The sequence below is a fragment of the Macrosteles quadrilineatus genome, unplaced genomic scaffold, assembly GCF_028750875.1.
Source record: "Macrosteles quadrilineatus isolate MER2022 unplaced genomic scaffold, UCM_ALF_1.0 Scaffold_6__1_contigs__length_79288215, whole genome shotgun sequence".
Lineage (NCBI taxonomy): Eukaryota > Metazoa > Arthropoda > Insecta > Hemiptera > Cicadellidae > Macrosteles > Macrosteles quadrilineatus.
In genome coordinates, this window is record NW_026542599.1 from 46,840,207 (window position 1) to 46,858,498 (window position 18,292).

The window sequence follows — 18,292 nt, forward strand, 5'->3', positions numbered from 1 at the left end:
AATGCATTATTTAAATTTGCCTCAAGAAAATATTAAATTACCATAAATTTCTATTGCTGGCCTATTCCGTTAATACGATTTTCTGTTTTTCTTTTTAAATATGTTTATTACATTGTTATGAACTAGAAAACACATAGTTTATGTTCTAATAACTATTTATAGTTGAGATAGGTAACTTTGAATTAAACTGGTGTGACCTCGGTTCCGTAACAACCCAACTTACTAAAAATCGATTTTTTCGTTTGTACATGTTAGTTGCTTCTTAATAAACAATATCTAACCACTTTTTGATAAAATTATCAGTAATTATTAATTAAATGCATTATTTAAAATTTGCCTCAAGAAAATATTAAATTACCATAAATTTCTATTGCTGGCCTATCCCCTTGGTACGATTTTCTGTTTTTCTTTTGAAATATGTTTATTACATTGTTATGAACTGGAAAACACATAGTTTATGTTCTAATAACTATTTATAGTTGAGATAGGTAACTTTGAATTAAACTGGTGTGACCTCGGTTCCATAAGAACCCAACTAACAAGATGAAATTAAAAAATTAAAAAATTAAAAAAAACTAACGAGATGAAACTATGTAACTGAAGCAGCTATAACACTCACGGACACGGAGCTAAGCGCGTACGGTAAGCAAGTGAGATAGATCTGATCAAGTCTTCTGTTCTGCGCACGTTCTATCGTAGCGCAGGTCTCTTTGTCACTTCCCTAATCCAATCAGTGGAGCTAAAAGTTGTAGACGACCAATGGCACGTTTGTAGGCGGAGTCAAAACTCCCTTCTTCGTATTTTAACTGAAAACGCCCGCCAGTGTTGCCAGTACGGGATTTTTATCCCTAAAACGGGATTTTTGGACCATGGGCGATATTAAAACGGGTTGCGGGAATGAGAAGGATATTCAACCCAACTCTTGTAATTTTCTTAACGTTTACTGAATTTTTTATAAAGCTATACATATAATTACTTAATTAAATATATGCAGTAGACTAATAGCACTACAGTACCATTTTGTGTATATTACCATAGACAAAAAGAATTAAATATAGACTGTAAGCCATACAGTGGTTACCATGGTTACCACAGGTTCTGGCGCACACCGCTGGGAGCGCCGTGTAGTAACATAGCGCGTAGGCTAACTACGTAGTGCTCCCAGCGGTGTGTCCCTAAACCTATGATAACCACGGCAAGCTGACGTTCTATATTTAATTCTATTTGTCTACGGTATGACCAACTTGGTTCACTTACAATAGCTGGCAACATTCTTAACTCCGCTCGGTATAGTTTATTTCAATTAAAAAATCAATATAACGGAAACCCAATATAGCAATTTCAAGGATGTTATTATTTAAGTGCAATGGATGGAATTCCAATTTACTCAACAATATTAACGTACAAAAACTGCATAGTTTTGAGAAATTGATTGTGGGGTTACTGTTAAAGCTGGAATTCTTTGACATGTGGGATGTCAGTTAGTTGTCTCAGCCTTATCAATAACATAAAGTTGTCAATATAATCTCTCTACAGAATGTTAGGTGTAGTGGAATACTTGAAGTGAAGTTGGGTTTTTTTCTTGAACTGTTAGGGGCCTCCTCGTTCAAGGGTTTTGCGGCTTCATTGGCAACTAATAATGCAAATGACATAGCAATGGGACATTTCAAAAAATCAAAAATACTTTAAATTGGCTGATACGTATATATTGACGTTTACATATTGTTAATCAACGTATCTTATAAAGGATTATGTGATCTAGTTTAAAAGGATAATGACCTTTCTGTCATGACATGAGCTGCTTAAATGGTATTTTCTCTTTGTACCATATTTTACACTAAAAATGTCGTGTTATTTTCAATAATGTTAGGCCTAACCAGTGCGCCAAAGTCCGTAATATAGGCAGGTGCAAATAATTTGTCAAGATGGGTACCATTTTTGGCAAGGTTTCTATGTTTAGATTGTATTAGACACGATAAGAGCAGATATCTCTACATAAATATTTGATATGTGTAGAATAATATGATAATATGAAATGTAGGCAATAGTGGTGAAAAAGGCAGACACCAACCCGTACAATAGATATAAGATAGTTCAATATGTAATACAGTAATTTAAGAATTGCTGTGATAAAAGGATTTTCCACTGATTTCGTAATGGAACGTTATATTGCAAAACATGACATGATAAAGAAAAAAATCAATTTTAAAATCAGAAAATAACATTGCAAATACTTATTTGGTAGAATTCAGTAACCCCCAATAAATGTGTGTTGTTTGAAATAGGTACAATTTAAAAATGAACAGCTGTTTCATTAAAAAGTATTATTCACATAACCAAAATGTAAACAACTCTGTGGAGTGATCTTTAATGTCTTCTGGGGCAGAGTCCTAAGGGATTTTGCTTAGTTTTTATTTTGATAACTCATCTACAGACCAAGACCTTTCTTTGGACACCTCTACCAAGTTTCTACGCCCAGCCGTTCTCTCAAATTAGTGGGGACAAAGTTTCCAATTACATATTTAGATTCCCCCATGTTAATCTTATGGGAGAAACTCCAACTTTGATGGCCTGTGGGGCAAAGCCCGAGGGTTTTTATTATTGGAATTAGTGAAAGGGGGCGTCTACACAAAAAAATACTTTATTTTGACACGTCGTTTGTAAAAATCCGTCCATTATTAACGGAGGAGTAGTGTTTTGTAGAAATCGCCTTCACGTATTATATATAAGGATCCAAACAGATCTAATTAACCCTATATCGACTAATACTCAGTGTAATCTTTACACAGTAGTTCACAACTGATGTTTAGCACTTTCGTCTGTATATTAACTAGCGACAGAGTCCGTTGTGGTTAATGCAATTATTGTATCTAGTAAAATAATGGTTATGAAATCCATACACCACTTCACTAACTAATATTAATGGTACACATTCCCATCTTCATTAATTTATGTAATGTATTAAATTAGATTTCAATGTATGTTGGTTTCGTTTGAAATTTGCTATTAAGTTACGTTGGTTTGGTTTGATATTGGTTGTTAAGTTACGTTGGTTTTGAATTATATTGTAAGTGAAGTTTGGTGTGGTTTCACATTGGTTGTTAAAGTTACATTGGTTTGGTTTGAATTATATTTTAAGTGACGTTTGGTGAGGTTTGATATTGATTACAAGTTCGTTGGTGTATTGTACAGTTAGTCTTTAAGTTAGGTTGGTGTTGTTTGAAATTAGTTTTTAATGTATGTTGGTTTCCTTCCAATCCAATCCAAAATCCAAATATAAAAAATTAAACAAAAATCTTGAGATTAATTTTTAAAAGAGACAGTAAAAAAAAGTTATCTTACCCTTGGAACTTATGTGTTACATCAATGAACAGTCACTCACCAATATTTTAATGTGTTACAGGTAATTGAAAGACAAGTCATTGTCTCTTCAAGAACCCTGAGCATCTTACAGCTCCAGAGTAAAAACAGATTTTACAATTTATTACATTTATTAAGAAAGTAATTTTGTTACAGTAACTGATTTATAGTTTGTTATAATAAAACTACTGTTAACATTTATTTGTCAGACATTTTATCCTTTACTTGATGTTCACTTAATCTATAAATTTAATTTAATAGGCTGACGTTATGTGATAATTGTTTTGCAGCTGCTATACGTATCCAATCACCAAGTTTAAGGTGTCCTTGGATAGGTTGGGGCACTTACATTTTCCATCCTACAAAACATTAATGCAAATTAGTTAGGGTATACAGACGTTTTACAAGTTAGGTCCTTATGGAAACAAGGTCACACCAAGACCATTCAAGATGACATATCTCAACTATAAATAATTATTAGAACATAAACGACGTGTTTTCCAGTTCATAGCAATTTAATAAACATATTTCAAAAGAAAAACAGAAAATCGTACCAACGGAATAGGCCAGCAATAGAAATTTATGGTAATTTAATATTTTCTTGAGGCAAATTTTAAATAATGCATTTAATTAATAATTACTGATAATTTTATCAAAAAGGTGTTAGATATTGTTTATTAAGAAGCAACTAACATGTACAAACGAAAAAATCGTTTTTTGTTAGTTGGGTTGTTATGGAACCGAGGTAACACCAGCGCCATTCAATATGACATAGCTCAACTATAAATAGTTATTAGAACATAAACGAAGTGTTTTCCAGTTCATAACAATGTAATAAACATATTTCAATAGAAAAACAGAAAATCGTACCAACGGAATAGGCCAGCAATAGAAATTTATGACGATTTTTATTTTCTTGGGGCAAATTTTAAATAATGCAATCAATTGATAATTACTGATAGTTTTATCAAAAAGGTGTTAGATTATGTTTATTAAGATGTAACAAACATGTACAAACGAAAATAATCGATTTTTTGTTAGTTGGGTTCTTATGGAACCGAGGTCACACCAGTTTAATTCAAAGTTACCTATCTCAACTATAAATAGTTATTAGAACATAAACTATGTGTTTTCCAGTTCATAACAATGTAATAAACATATTTCAAAAGAAAAACAGAAAATCGTACCAAGGGGATAGGCCAGCAATAGAAATTTATGGTAATTTAATATTTTCTTGAGGCAAATTTTAAATAATGCATTTAATTAATAATTACTGATAATTTTATCAAAAAGTGGTTAGATATTGTTTATTAAGAAGCAACTAACATGTACAAACGAAAAAATCGATTTTTAGTAAGTTGGGTTGTTACGGAACCGAGGTCACACCAGTTTAATTCAAAGTTACCTATCTCAACTATAAATAGTTATTAGAACATAAACTATGTGTTTTCTAGTTCATAACAATGTAATAAACATATTTAAAAAGAAAAACAGAAAATCGTATTAACGGAATAGGCCAGCAATAGAAATTTATGGTAATTTAATATTTTCTTGAGGCAAATTTAAATAATGCATTTTATTGATCATTACTGATATTTTTTTTCGAAAAGGCGTTAGATATTGTTTATTAAGAAGTAACTAACATGTAAAAACGGAAAAAATAGATTTTTTGTTAGTTGGGTTGTTATGGAACCGAGGTAACACCAGCGCCATTCAATATGACATAGCTCAACTATAAATAGTTATTAGAACATAAACGAAGTGTTTTCAAGTCCATAACAATGTAATAAACATATTTCAAAAGAAAAACAGAAAATCGTACCAACGGAATAGGCCAGCAATAGAAATTTATGACAATTTCTTATTTTCTTGGGGCAAATTTTAAATAATGCATTCAATTGATAATTACTGATAGGTTTATCAAAAAGGTATTAGATTATGTTTATTAAGATGTAAAAAACATGTACAAACGAAAAAAATCGATTTTTTGTTAATTGGGTGGTTATGGAACCGAGGTCACACCAACGCCATTCAAGGTGACATATCTCAACTATAAATAGTTATTAGAACATAAACTATGTGTTTTCCAGTTCATAACAATGTAATAAACATATTTCAAAAGAAAGACAGAAAATCGTACCAACCGAATAGGCCAGCAATAGAAATTTATGGTAATTTAATATTTTCTTGGGGCAAATTTTAATAATGCATTTAATTGATCATTACTGATAATGTTTTTCGAAAAGGCGTTAGATATTGTTTATTAAGAAGTAACTAACATGTAAAAACGGAAAAAATCGTTTTTTTGTTAGTTGGGTTGTTATGGAACCGAGGTAACACCAGCGCCATTCAATATGACATATCTCAACTATAAATAGTTATTAGAACATAAACTATGTGTTTTCCAGTTCATAACAATGTAATAAACATATTTCAAAAGAAAAACAGAAAATCGTACCAACCGAATAGGCCAGCAATATAAATTTATGGTAATTTAATATTTTCTTGTGTCAAAACTTAAATAATACATTAAATTGATAATTACCGATAATTTCATCGAAAAGGCGTTAGAAGTTGTTTATTAATAAGTAACTAACATGTACAAACGATAAAAATCAATTTTCGTAAGTTAGGTTCTTATGGAACCGAGGTCACACCAGTTAAAATCGAAGTCACATAGCTTAACTATAAATTTGTCTTAAAACATAAGCGACGTGTTTTCCAGTTCATAACAATGTAATAAACATATTTCAAAAGAAAAACAGGAAATCGTACCAAGGGGATAGGCCAGCAATAGAAATTTATGGTAAGTTATTATTTTGTTGAGACAAAACTTATATAATACATTACATTGATAAATACTAATATTTTTTTCGAAAAGGTGTTAGGTACTCTTTATTAAGGAGTAACTAACATATATAAACGAATAAAATTGATTTTCATTAGTAGGTTGGGTTCTTATGGAACCGAGGTCACACCAACGCCATTCAATATGACATATCTCTACTATAAATGAGTGTTAAAACATAAACGACGTGTTTTCCATTTCATAACAATGTCATAAACATATTTCAAAAGAAAAACAGGAAATCGTACCAAGGGGATAGGCCAGCAATAGAAATTTATGGTAATTTAATATTTTCTTGGGGCAAATTTTAATAATGCATTTAATTGATCATTACTGATAATGTTTTTCGAAAAGGCGTTAGATATTGTTTATTAAGAAGTAACTAACATGTAAAAACGGAAAAAATCGTTTTTTTGTTAGTTGGGTTGTTATGGAACCGAGGTAACACCAGCGCCATTCAATATGACATATCTCAACTATAAATAGTTATTAGAACATAAACTATGTGTTTTCCAGTTCATAACAATGTAATAAACATATTTCAAAAGAAAAACAGAAAATCGTACCAACCGAATAGGCCAGCAATATAAATTTATGGTAATTTAATATTTTCTTGTGTCAAAACTTAAATAATACATTAAATTGATAATTACCGATAATTTCATCGAAAAGGCGTTAGAAGTTGTTTATTAATAAGTAACTAACATGTACAAACGATAAAAATCAATTTTCGTAAGTTAGGTTCTTATGGAACCGAGGTCACACCAGTTAAAATCGAAGTCACATAGCTTAACTATAAATTTGTCTTAGAACATAAGCGACGTGTTTTCCAGTTCATAACAATGTAATAAACATATTTCAAAAGAAAAACAGGAAATCGTACCAAGGGGATAGGCCAGCAATAGAAATTTATGGTAAGTTATTATTTTGTTGAGACAAAACTTATATAATACATTACATTGATAAATACTAATATTTTTTTCGAAAAGGTGTTAGGTACTCTTTATTAAGGAGTAACTAACATATATAAACGAATAAAATTGATTTTCATTTGTAGGTTGGGTTCTTATGGAACCGAGGTCACACCAACGCCATTCAATATGACATATCTCTACTATAAATGAGTGTTAAAACATAAACGACGTGTTTTCCATTTCATAACAATGTCATAAACATATTTCAAAAGAAAAACAGGAAATCGTACCAAGGGGATAGGCCAGCAATAGAAATTTATGGTAATTTTTTAAGTACGATGGGTTCTTATGGAATCCAAGTTACACCAACGCCATTCACGGTGACATATCTCAACTGTAAACTAGTCAGGGTATACGAGTAAATAAGATCGTTGTTAAAGGGGAATAGTTCAGCAATAAAAGACAAAGGCCTATTGTAATATTCTTACACATTTCAACCAACTAACAGTACGAGTGTACAAATCATTATAACTTAGTATAAGGTTTAGTGCTAGGATAGGCTTTAAGCGTTTACTTTGTTACAACTCCATGAAAACATTAATTCATTTATGCAGTTTTTTACATATATTTTAGACACTTGGTATAATCAACGCTTGGCGGGAACAACCGAACGCCATCTTGGCCGTGTGCCGCCAAAAAAAAGTTCCCGCCACTGATATTTTGGAGGTTATGTCGTCGGCTCTATGACGAATCCTACTGTGACGCCATCATTGTTATGACGTTTTACTGTGACGTATATTCGTCGGAGGGGAAGTAGGAGAAGTGGAATGGGTTATTGCTCATCTATTGCCAGTTTCACGCCGATAATCCGCTTTGCAATCTTAATAAACCAGTATCATCACTTAACCTGTAAGATAGGCCTAGATTGAAATTGTATCGACTATGACTATGCCTAGGCCGTCAGTTTGAAAACACTAAGATCTTTTTAACTAAGCCTAGACATAAATTGTTAGTAAAATTAGAGAGCGTTCAGGTTAGTAAAATAGCTTGACTAAGTTTATACTATCATAGTGTCAGCGGAATGCATTTATTAAGAATACGTAATTACTTAGGCGCTTATAGGCTGGACTACAATTTTAAAACCAAAGGGGGGTATTCTTACCTACTGCTTCATCTAATTAACTAGGCCTAGGTAGTTGGGATAGTCAACTCTCGTGTGTTGACCAAAGATATCGCTCATACGAAACTCTAGTGGAAACATTTCGGATGTTGTAATGTAACACAATAAAAATCTAATACCTAAACGTATGACAATAAACACCAAAACTGTAAATAAATAAATGTTGTACAACACAGTAATAAGTTACTTCAATTGACAGACAAGAAACGAGAAACGACAGGTCCACACACACAGACAGGTAGGTGATGATGATTCGTTCGATTCCATTCCAATCCGACCGAATTCCAATCATCAAGATCAAGGATTCAGGGAATGTATGTGTAGACAGACATAGAGGAAAGAGGAACGCAAATAATGATGGCAATTTGGCAAATAATATGTATAAGAAACCAGAATTTGGAAAAGTGGAAAATGCAAAGAGGAAACAATTATTCTACTATCGTAGAATAAACAAATGGTGTTTTTTATTCTATGGTACAACAAAAGGCATAAAAGGTTATGTCTTATGTCCTATTCGTGCCTATTCCTATGGCTCACTTAGCGCAGACCAGACCGTCTGGTCTGGCGTCTGGCACTTGTCTTATCGTGTGTGGGGCTGTCTGCAGACCGATTTTCTCGGACCAGACTGTCTGCGTGTCTGATGGTTGAACCCTCAGACCACAGACGGTCTGAGGTTCCCCCACCACTATTTTGTCTGGTCTGTGAGTGTGTAGCGCTGTCTGTCAGACGGCCGACCATCGTGACAATCTTTATCCATTTGTTGGAGTTCTCACCACGGTCTCTCAATTACGAATTAGGACCGTCTGGTCTGGGAGTGTGTAGAGCCGTCCAAGACGGTCTGGTTGCAGCCAGACGGTCTGGTCTAGAGGTCTGGTCTGGTAATGTGTGGGGGGCTTTACGGCTCTTACTTTCATTAATAATAACCTACAACAACGCTATAGTGAAATCGTTATTGATTTAGACTTATAGGTATATCAAAAGAAACGAATGAAAATTACGAATGAAATTCGGATTAGGGGCACTGCTCTTCACTGGTTCTCCTCATATCTGGAGGGGAGAAGCCAGTCAGTCACGAACCCTGCAGTAGATGAAAAGGGGTGCTTGAAAAATATTTATTCCTCAGAAGCTTTAGTTAGCCAAGGGGTGCTCCAGGGTTCCATCCTGAGACCAATCCTCTTCCTCATTTTCATAAACATCCTACCATCGAGTGTGAAGAAGACAAATATATGCGTATTTGCCGACGGCACCTCCCTCGATCACTATCTCCAATCCCAGAGTATGGAGGTGTTAGAACAAATCACTTTTGTCGATCAAACTGTCTTCTTCATTGTATCATGAGGAAGGGAATTATTTATCCCTAAATCCTGAGAAAACCCAATTTCTACAACTTCAAATTTCTAAAAGACGATCCCAGAAAAATTAGAGTATTCTAAATGTCCTGTTAGACGAACCCACAATCTGTCCCTCACAAAATGTGAAGTCTTGGAGTACTCCTTGATGAAAATGTCAAATGTTATCAACATATTGAACATGTACTAAAAAGGGTTTCGGTAGAGGTATTTTCATGCTCCAACAAACAGCCAACACCTATGTACTCCTGTCTGCATACTACGGACTCATCTATCCCTATCTGACATACATTCCCCCAGGAACCCAGAACCCCAGAGAACACTGTTTTTGTTCAGACTCTAGAGGAAGGCGATCCGTGTATTGTGTTCTCCCCTCCCCTCCAAAACGTCACTCCTGCAAAGAAATTTTCAGATAATTCAGAATCCTTACCTTTCCATCCATCTATATTCTGGAAACGTTGTCATTCGCTAAGAAAAACATATCTTCTTTCACCACTCCAGTCAACCATAGATATTCTTTCGGGAGCACTTCAAACCTTGCCATTCCCCGTCATTCAACTGCATTTTTCCAGAGGCACTTTTACTACAATGCTGTGAAACTCTTCATAGAATAATTAATTATTAAAACTCATTTTAAGTAAACTCAATCAAAACTATTTATTTACAAAACCAAAACAATAATGTAAACAAACCAAATAGCAGATGATTTATGTAATAGCAGAGATAGAATAGAAAATCAAGTGTGGTGACACAAGTACTACCACGACTTAAAATACAAACAAAAGGAGTTTTCTGCCAAACAAGAAGGCAGGAACAGTACAAGAAAGGACGGGAGAGCTATATCATACCCATGTAGCACAGATGGTTGGGCCAACGTTGGTAAATTGTGGAGCCACACAGTTGGCCAACGGTAGAAATGTCACCTCTTTAAACTGTTTTCCAGCCAACCATTGTCCAACCGTTTTATTTCACACAAAATAATAAAGATTTAGTACAAAAAGCATAATTATTAGTTGAGTAAATTGATTAAATAGTTCATAAAAACAAATTTTGAAAAAAAACTAGAACAAAATTTTTTTGGCCCAGACGGGTCTCGAACCCGGGTCCTTCGACTTATGAGCCTCTTACTTTACCACTGAGCTATCTGTGATTGCTGATATAGAGAGTTTTCAAGTGGTGAAAGAGTAGCCGACAGTTGCAATGGTCGCAATACTTCAAACATTTTTGATACTACACAGTATAATATGATTCTGTTAATCTGTTAAGGCATCATAAGTAGTTTTTTTTTTTTTTTGGAGTTAGAGAGGATACTGGTATTTGAATGATTAATTAATTACCGTTAGATTGTTAATGCTATTATAATTGCCTGTTATATGATTAATTACTCTTTCCCCTTAAATTGTTGCAAATAAGTTAAAGAATATTAATTTAAAAAATATTTGCATTATTAAAATTATTAAAATTCATTGTTGTAGCGCCGGAACTGTAATATATAAAATATCTGGTTTTACAATACCTTTATCAGTTCCAAAAACTTTTGGAAACTTTTGGAACTGATAAAGGTATTGTAAAACCAGATATTTTATTATAATTATGTTGTGAAAGCTAGACCCAGAGAATGAAAGTCGTGTAAACTCAACTATGGACCATTGTTGGTCCAACAAAAGTATCTTTTGTTGGTCCAACGGAGTGAAAAACGGTTGGACAACGGTTGGCTTGATGTATGATACCCAGCAATGCATATTGATGTATTTCATTAACAATGAACCAATGTTGGTCCACAGTTGTAAATATTGGTTGGCCCAACTACGAGATATACAGTTGGACAACGGTTGGTTGGTTGTGGAAGCTCCAACCAACCATCGACCAACTGTCCCACAGTTGGCCAACGTTGGCCCAACCATCTGTGCTACATGGGTAAACAGTTTTAGTTGGGGGAGATATAAAGAGAAAACACGCTGACCTCGGTTATTAACTCCCTCGGGCCATCTTTGTCTGACTTCCACTTCAAATTCTGGACTGTTGCTTCCTACTGCAAACCTATCTCGTACTCGTTCATCTAAGCTATCTCCATATTTACAACTTCTAGCTAAAGACTTCAATCTGTTATAAAACAAAATAAATGACTCACCATAATTTCTTATTGCTCTTTCAAACTCAAACCTTGTTGCAAAAGGTCCTTGTAGGCTTGAACAACCGGTTGGCTTCCTCTTTGGCTTCATCGTAGGTGCACTCCTCCCAGGCCTTGAATACATCTGGTCCGACAGTGGCCTGAGGCTGAATTTTTATTTCAGCATAAATTTTGCCAACAGTGTCATTTGGAGGCTTCTGATTTGCTGAGGAAACACGGAACGACCATTCACACCATTACCGGAACGATTGCCGACATTGGCTTTGGTGGCATAGTGGATAGGGTGCTGGACTGATATACGGGAGGGCGCCGGGTTTAATTCCCTTCGACAGCAGTAACTTTTTGTCTAGGATTTTTTTATTATCAGCAAGTTTGGTTGGTTTGGTTAGGTTATGACATTTTAATTTTATAATTAAAACATAATAAAATTGAATTTGAGCCATTTATAGTTTTATTTGATGAACAGAATTATTTTTTGATTAAACCTTCATTCGATTTTTCATTATCAGCAAGTCTGGTTAGTTTGATTAGAATTATGGCAGTTTAATTTCATGATTAAAAAAATATAAAACTGAATTTGAGGCATTTATAATGTTATTTAATGAACAGAACTAATTTTTCGATTAGTAAACCTTCAATAGTCAATCAGAAGCCTCCAAATGACACTGTTGGCAAAATTAATCCTGAAAAACAAAATCGTGCGAACAGGATGTGGGTGAATTTAGAAGGGAGTTAAAGACCATCCTGATAGATAAGGCGGTATACAGCGTCCGTGACAACTGGTATACTTTTACTTCTATAAGGTTGTTGTTGAATTAACCTGTAGTTGCTTGTAAATACATAAGTTGTTTTCACTCTAAGATAAACAATATGTTTGATCAATTAAAAATAATTTGACTTGGCTAATGTATTTTGATCTGTCCTAATAAATGACTTATTGACTTATAACATGGGGATGGAATGTCTACTTGTATGAATAGTCATGAATAAATCATAAAAATAATATGGGCGATTGTATATTGTCAATATACAGGTTAAATTTATCATGCTTTTACTATATAGTGGTGGTGTATATCCAGGGAAGGAGATTTGGCGATTTCAACCCCCCCCCTTGACTTTAAAACGTAATACTTTACAATTAATTGTTTCTACACTTTCAAAACTGTTTCGTATATCTGTAAATATCCTTAAAAACGCAGATTTACATGTCTCCTTCCCAGGGATTCATTCCGTACCCCCAAACCCCCGGCGTATCCCCCTCTTTTAGGTCATCCTAGTCAGAATTTTCTGCGAAATTTTAAATGTCGTTGCTAGACTACCATAATAAACTAGCATAATAATAATAATAATAATAACGCGGAAACTCTTGGCAAGCAGTTAACACCCTACTGATGATGAATGAGTTTGGGGCAATTATGTAAAAGGATACAATGATAGGTAAATGTTTTTATTAACAAAATATTGTATTAAATGGGTTTGTTTTTTACTACTACAATATTAACCTATTTCCACTGATTTATTTTTAATGTCTTAATCCTTTGGTAAAATTCAATATCCATTTACTAAGATAATTGGCAGTGCATAGGCAATTTTGCGAGGGCTTTTGTTATGTTATTCCAGTAGGTAAATAAAACCATAAAACATACTACCACGGGTCGCCGGATTTCTACCCCCGGATATTTACCCCCATGAAAAAACACCTACGTCATTTTGACGTCACGAGGGGCGGGGCTTATACATGGTCGAGAAACAGCCCGCGACTGGAAATCTACCCCCGGACATCTACCCCCAGACATCTACCCCCGGACATCTACCCCCGGAAATCTACCCCCAGTGGTCAGCTCTGCCATGTATCGGCCAATATTCATTGTTGTAATTGATTTTATTAATTGGTTTATGTAAATCAACGTCTCTTCGGTTAATCATTACCCTCTAATATCTAGTATTAAGCATGTGATATGTCATTGCCTTGTTTAACATTATCTATCTTCCTAATAAAAATAAGTTGTAACAGCCCTTTTTCACCCGAACTACTTCACTGATATTTATGATTGAGGTCTAAATTTAAATCTTAAGATCCAGCTCAACACAAAATGGTATTTAAAACCATATGTTGATAAAGGGCTTCAAAAGTGTGACCCTTAAGCATTTGATTCATTTCCAGACAGTGATTTAAATGGTTGACAAACTTTCACATACAGAAACAGCTAACGGCGCATGCATGAGCGCGGATCGGAAGTGTTTATCACAAAAGATTGACCAATACGATTTTAATACTATTTAAAGGTTCTTCCAAAAGAAGAGAAACCGGTTAGCATTGTAATAATAACTCTTATGACGTATGGTATGGGAAATATTTTATTCATTGAATGATCAGCCATATTTTGTAACTAACGCAATAGTCATTATTGCTTTTACACTTATTACTCATCAAAAAAGCTAAAGAGCTAAATGCTCAAAATTTGTATTACTTCAATCTATTTATCGCAGTTATATGAATTAGCATAAGCCTTGAAAGTAACCGTCAGTGTCGACGGGTTTAACCTAATTCTGTTCTGTATGCTACCTTAGGTATTATACTTAAAATGCCTCATTTTAACATTTTACTGGCAGGAAACCTGCTTATTCACTTCCTATATGGTATTCTTATGAATGCATCTTTTGAATACTTATTTATGGACATAAGTTGACAAGTTTTGTTTTAAGGCAGGATTTTCCAATAAGACTTTATACATGCTCTGAATATGCGAATGCTAATATATGTGTAATATATGTGTGTGGATATATGTGCTGCAATGGGGGTATTTAGGCGTATATATATATATATATTAAAAGATATTAGGCTATGCTTAAAAAATTGAATGTGGCCATTATTTAGAATTTGAATAATTGTCTTATTTTTAGGTATTTAAGAGAAAATACTTTAAATCCTTTCTTAGTACGCATTTAAATCTTAGAAACTAATTTTTTTTACTAGGTGATATGAAAAATTTAATATTATACACCTGACTTTTATTGATCCTCTTTCTCAATTTAACAGTTTACAACTGAGTTTTGGTTTACTAAACAATTATTCTACTAGGCCTACATTGAATAAACCGGAAGTTCACCACAGTTTATTCACTTTATCCTTTAAGAAATGTGTGTAAAAACAATGGTTCAGTACGATGTAACACTTGACCATGTGAAAAGTGCGCAATATTATATTATTTGCATAACTTTTTCATCTCCTGTTTACAGTTGCAGACGATCATTCATGTTTTCACAACCTGACTTAAAGATTGATCTCATGAGTACTCCTCACATTTCACTTTTAAACTGTTACTGTATAGTGTAAAAGTTGGTCAACCATTGGAAGCACCTTCTAGCAATAAATCAAAGGCTTAGGAGTCAACCTTTTGAAGCCATAATCGAAATATCCTTTTAATTACCATTTTGTGCTGCGCTAGATCTTAAGCTTTTAAAAGACACCTCAATCGTAAAAATCAGTGAAGTAGGTCGGGTGTTGAAAAGGACTGTTACAACTTATTGAATTATAAATATGGATAATGTTAAAACAGACATCGACATATCGCATGTTTACTAATGGATATAATAAGGTAAAGCAATTTATAAAATCAATTACAACAATGAATATTGGCCGATACGCAGCAGAGCTGACCACTGGGGGTAGATTTCCGGGGGTAGATGTCCGGGGGTAGATGTCTGGGGGTAGATGTCCGGGGGTAGATTTCCAGTCGCGAGCTGTTTCTCGAACGTGTATAAGCCCCGCCCCTCGTGACGTCAAAATGACGTAGGCGTTTTTTCATGGGGGTAAATATCCGGGGGTAGAAATCCGCTACCCCAGCAGGGGTCCATTAAAAATTTCACAGCAAATATAAATGGAAAGGAAAAGTTATGTTAATGGTATGAAACTGTTCAGAAAATTCTAATTTTTTAATTACCTAATAAAATAAAATATTTTTTAAATAATTTTTTTGAAACTTTTTTAAATGGCAATTCTTGTTTTTTTTACGAATTTTCAAATTCCTTTTTCTAAATATTGCATTTTATGGCTAAACGGTTAATTATATCAAAATATTGCTGATAATAAAAGTTGTAGCTCTTTTTTTGGAGAAATTTTTTTGTTTATGTTTTTATAGGATGAATAGGTTTTTAGTAATCGGGGAAAACTGGCTTTTGTATGCCATTTTTCAATATGGCGGCCATAGCACAAGTCTCTTTTCGATGACTTTTAGTATGTTATTTGAGAAGTAAAATTCAATATACGTACCAAGTTTTACACTTATAAGAATTTTTTTAGGTAATGGAGAAATTATTATTTAAAACGACTCCCCAATTTTAACTAAAGAAAAGTATAAATAGCTAAATTGTACGCCTTCGATTTTTTGTTCTTAAAACTATAGTATATGTGTAACTATATTTAGTTATTCAATGGTAATACAAAATACTCTTTATTTTATCTTACGTAGCTTGCAGTTCACATTTACTTTATATTGCATTTGATAAATTTATTAATTTGTGTTTTGCTACACCCCTAACTAAATTAAACCAAGGAAAATATCATAAAACTAAGCTGTACACAGTGTTCTTTTGTTTCTAAAATCAATCAAATATCTGTTAGTACTTAATAGTAAGTGTGAAAATGTAAATGCAATGGACTATGGACCTGATAAAAGAACTGGTTTGTTGTTCATTGATATTTTTGTAGAGTAAAATCAGAGATGTTACTAAACAAATGTACTGTATTTAATATTACATTTTTAGTCTTCGATGTTTTGATAATCATATTAGTTTTGTCTGCCATCTTCAATGCTTAATTTAATTTGTAAATTTAATAATATATACCAAAGATATAAAAAATAATCTTTCACCACACTATGATGTTTTTTAGCTGTTTTACATACGTTAATTGGTGGCTGAAAGTTACGTTTTGCTGGCCATGCCAGCTGTCGTCATTATTTGGGGACCGAGCAGGTTTTTACATCCCTAGGGCCGCAAAATCAGCTGCCCACTTACTTACTTAAAACATGAATGCATTCCGGTATTAAATACACAATCAGTATCCATAGCATCGCAATATAATTGTTTTATCGTCACCGTTGCCTAGCAACTATTTATTATTATTTTTCCTGATTCCTCAAATTATTTCTTCACATAACCTTAAAGTTGTAGTTGTGTTGACTATCAGTGTGCATTATTTTTGTCGTGAATACTATTTTGTTTATAATTTCATTAAATACCCCCGCCTCAGCAAACCTGCAGACTAAGCGAATTTCCATTTGACTGATTGGATTTACACTGAAATGTCTACTTAAAATATAACATTTATTTCCTATTTAAATAGAATTAGTTCAACAAGTACTTAGGTTTGCTGCATCAGGGAGGTTAAAACTGTTTTTGTCAAATGTTAATAGTTGGTAATAAATTAAAACATTTTCCAAATTTGATCAAAATATGTTCATAAACAAGCAAACTACAACAGTTTACTTGTTCTCCATACGAATAACATGGGAATTTTAAATTTAAATTTTTTTGGAATTTTCTCCGTAACCATTAGGCGCATAATAACGCTTTAATATACTAAATTATTTGTTTTTAAGGTCTACTAAATGGTTTGGAAAGAAATTGCTAAATTTTAAGTTTTTAGGAAAAAAAAAGAGAAAAACCAATTTTGACCCCATAAAACCATAGACCCCTTTTCCCATAGTCCGATCATGCTGGTTCGCAAACCCGTTCGAATAAATGTAGGTTTACACGTTTGTACCAAATTTCATCAAAATCGGATAATTTTTGCTTGAGTTATCGCGCTAACGGACACATATAAAAAAATTTATATATATATATGAATTTGAACGGATGGTGTTTTTGGTCTCTAGGGACCTCAAAACGAAAAAGTAAATCGGCCCCGTGTCCAGGTCTTACCATGAGTACTACGATAATAGCTTATTCCCTCTAGGGGAAATTCGCTAAAATAAATCCTCATTCCCATTACTACTTATAGGAGCTAAATTTATAATTAATTTTACTTTTTGAGCGGAGCGAAGCGAAGCTCTTTGGGATCAACTTCAGTGTAATCTTTACAACACTTAATCGATAACGGCTGAGCATATTTTAGCCAAACTTACCAAGTTTGCTTTGTCAAGTGTTTGGATGGTTTAGTCGTAACCAATTACAATTTTTGATTATGCCTATATAATTTTAAAGTAACTCAAAGTTTTAAAATTTTAACATTGGTCAAAGAATCATGGCATATGTTAAAATCAAACCAAGGCCTAAACACAGTATAAAGGGAAACTGATCAATACCACAGAGAAAGTCTTAGGTTTACATTTAAGTCCTGATGTGGTCCTGATTTGGAAACGACCACTGATGGAATAGGTACAGTCATAATTTTTGGACAGAGAAAGTGCAAATTAATGCAAGTACACTGTACTCTACTGTATTTAGTGAATTACCCTGTAAAGAAAAGGCTTTTACCTTAGGTTGTACAGAAATATACCTAGATAC

The 18,292-nt window shown here is 33.4% G+C and overlaps 1 protein-coding gene across 6 annotated transcripts in view; it reads right to left on the reverse strand.

Annotated features, from left to right (window-relative positions):
• Positions 1-8,522, reverse strand: part of LOC128996290 (multiple PDZ domain protein-like) — a 395,615-nt gene extending 387,093 nt beyond the window's left edge. For all 6 annotated transcript variants that reach the window (XM_054421514.1, XM_054421510.1, XM_054421513.1 and 3 more), the window contains exon 1: positions 8,285-8,522. The gene's annotated coding sequence lies outside the window, so the exon portion shown is untranslated. The remainder of the gene's footprint in view (positions 1-8,284) is intronic.
• Positions 8,523-18,292: the final 9,770 nt, after the last annotated feature.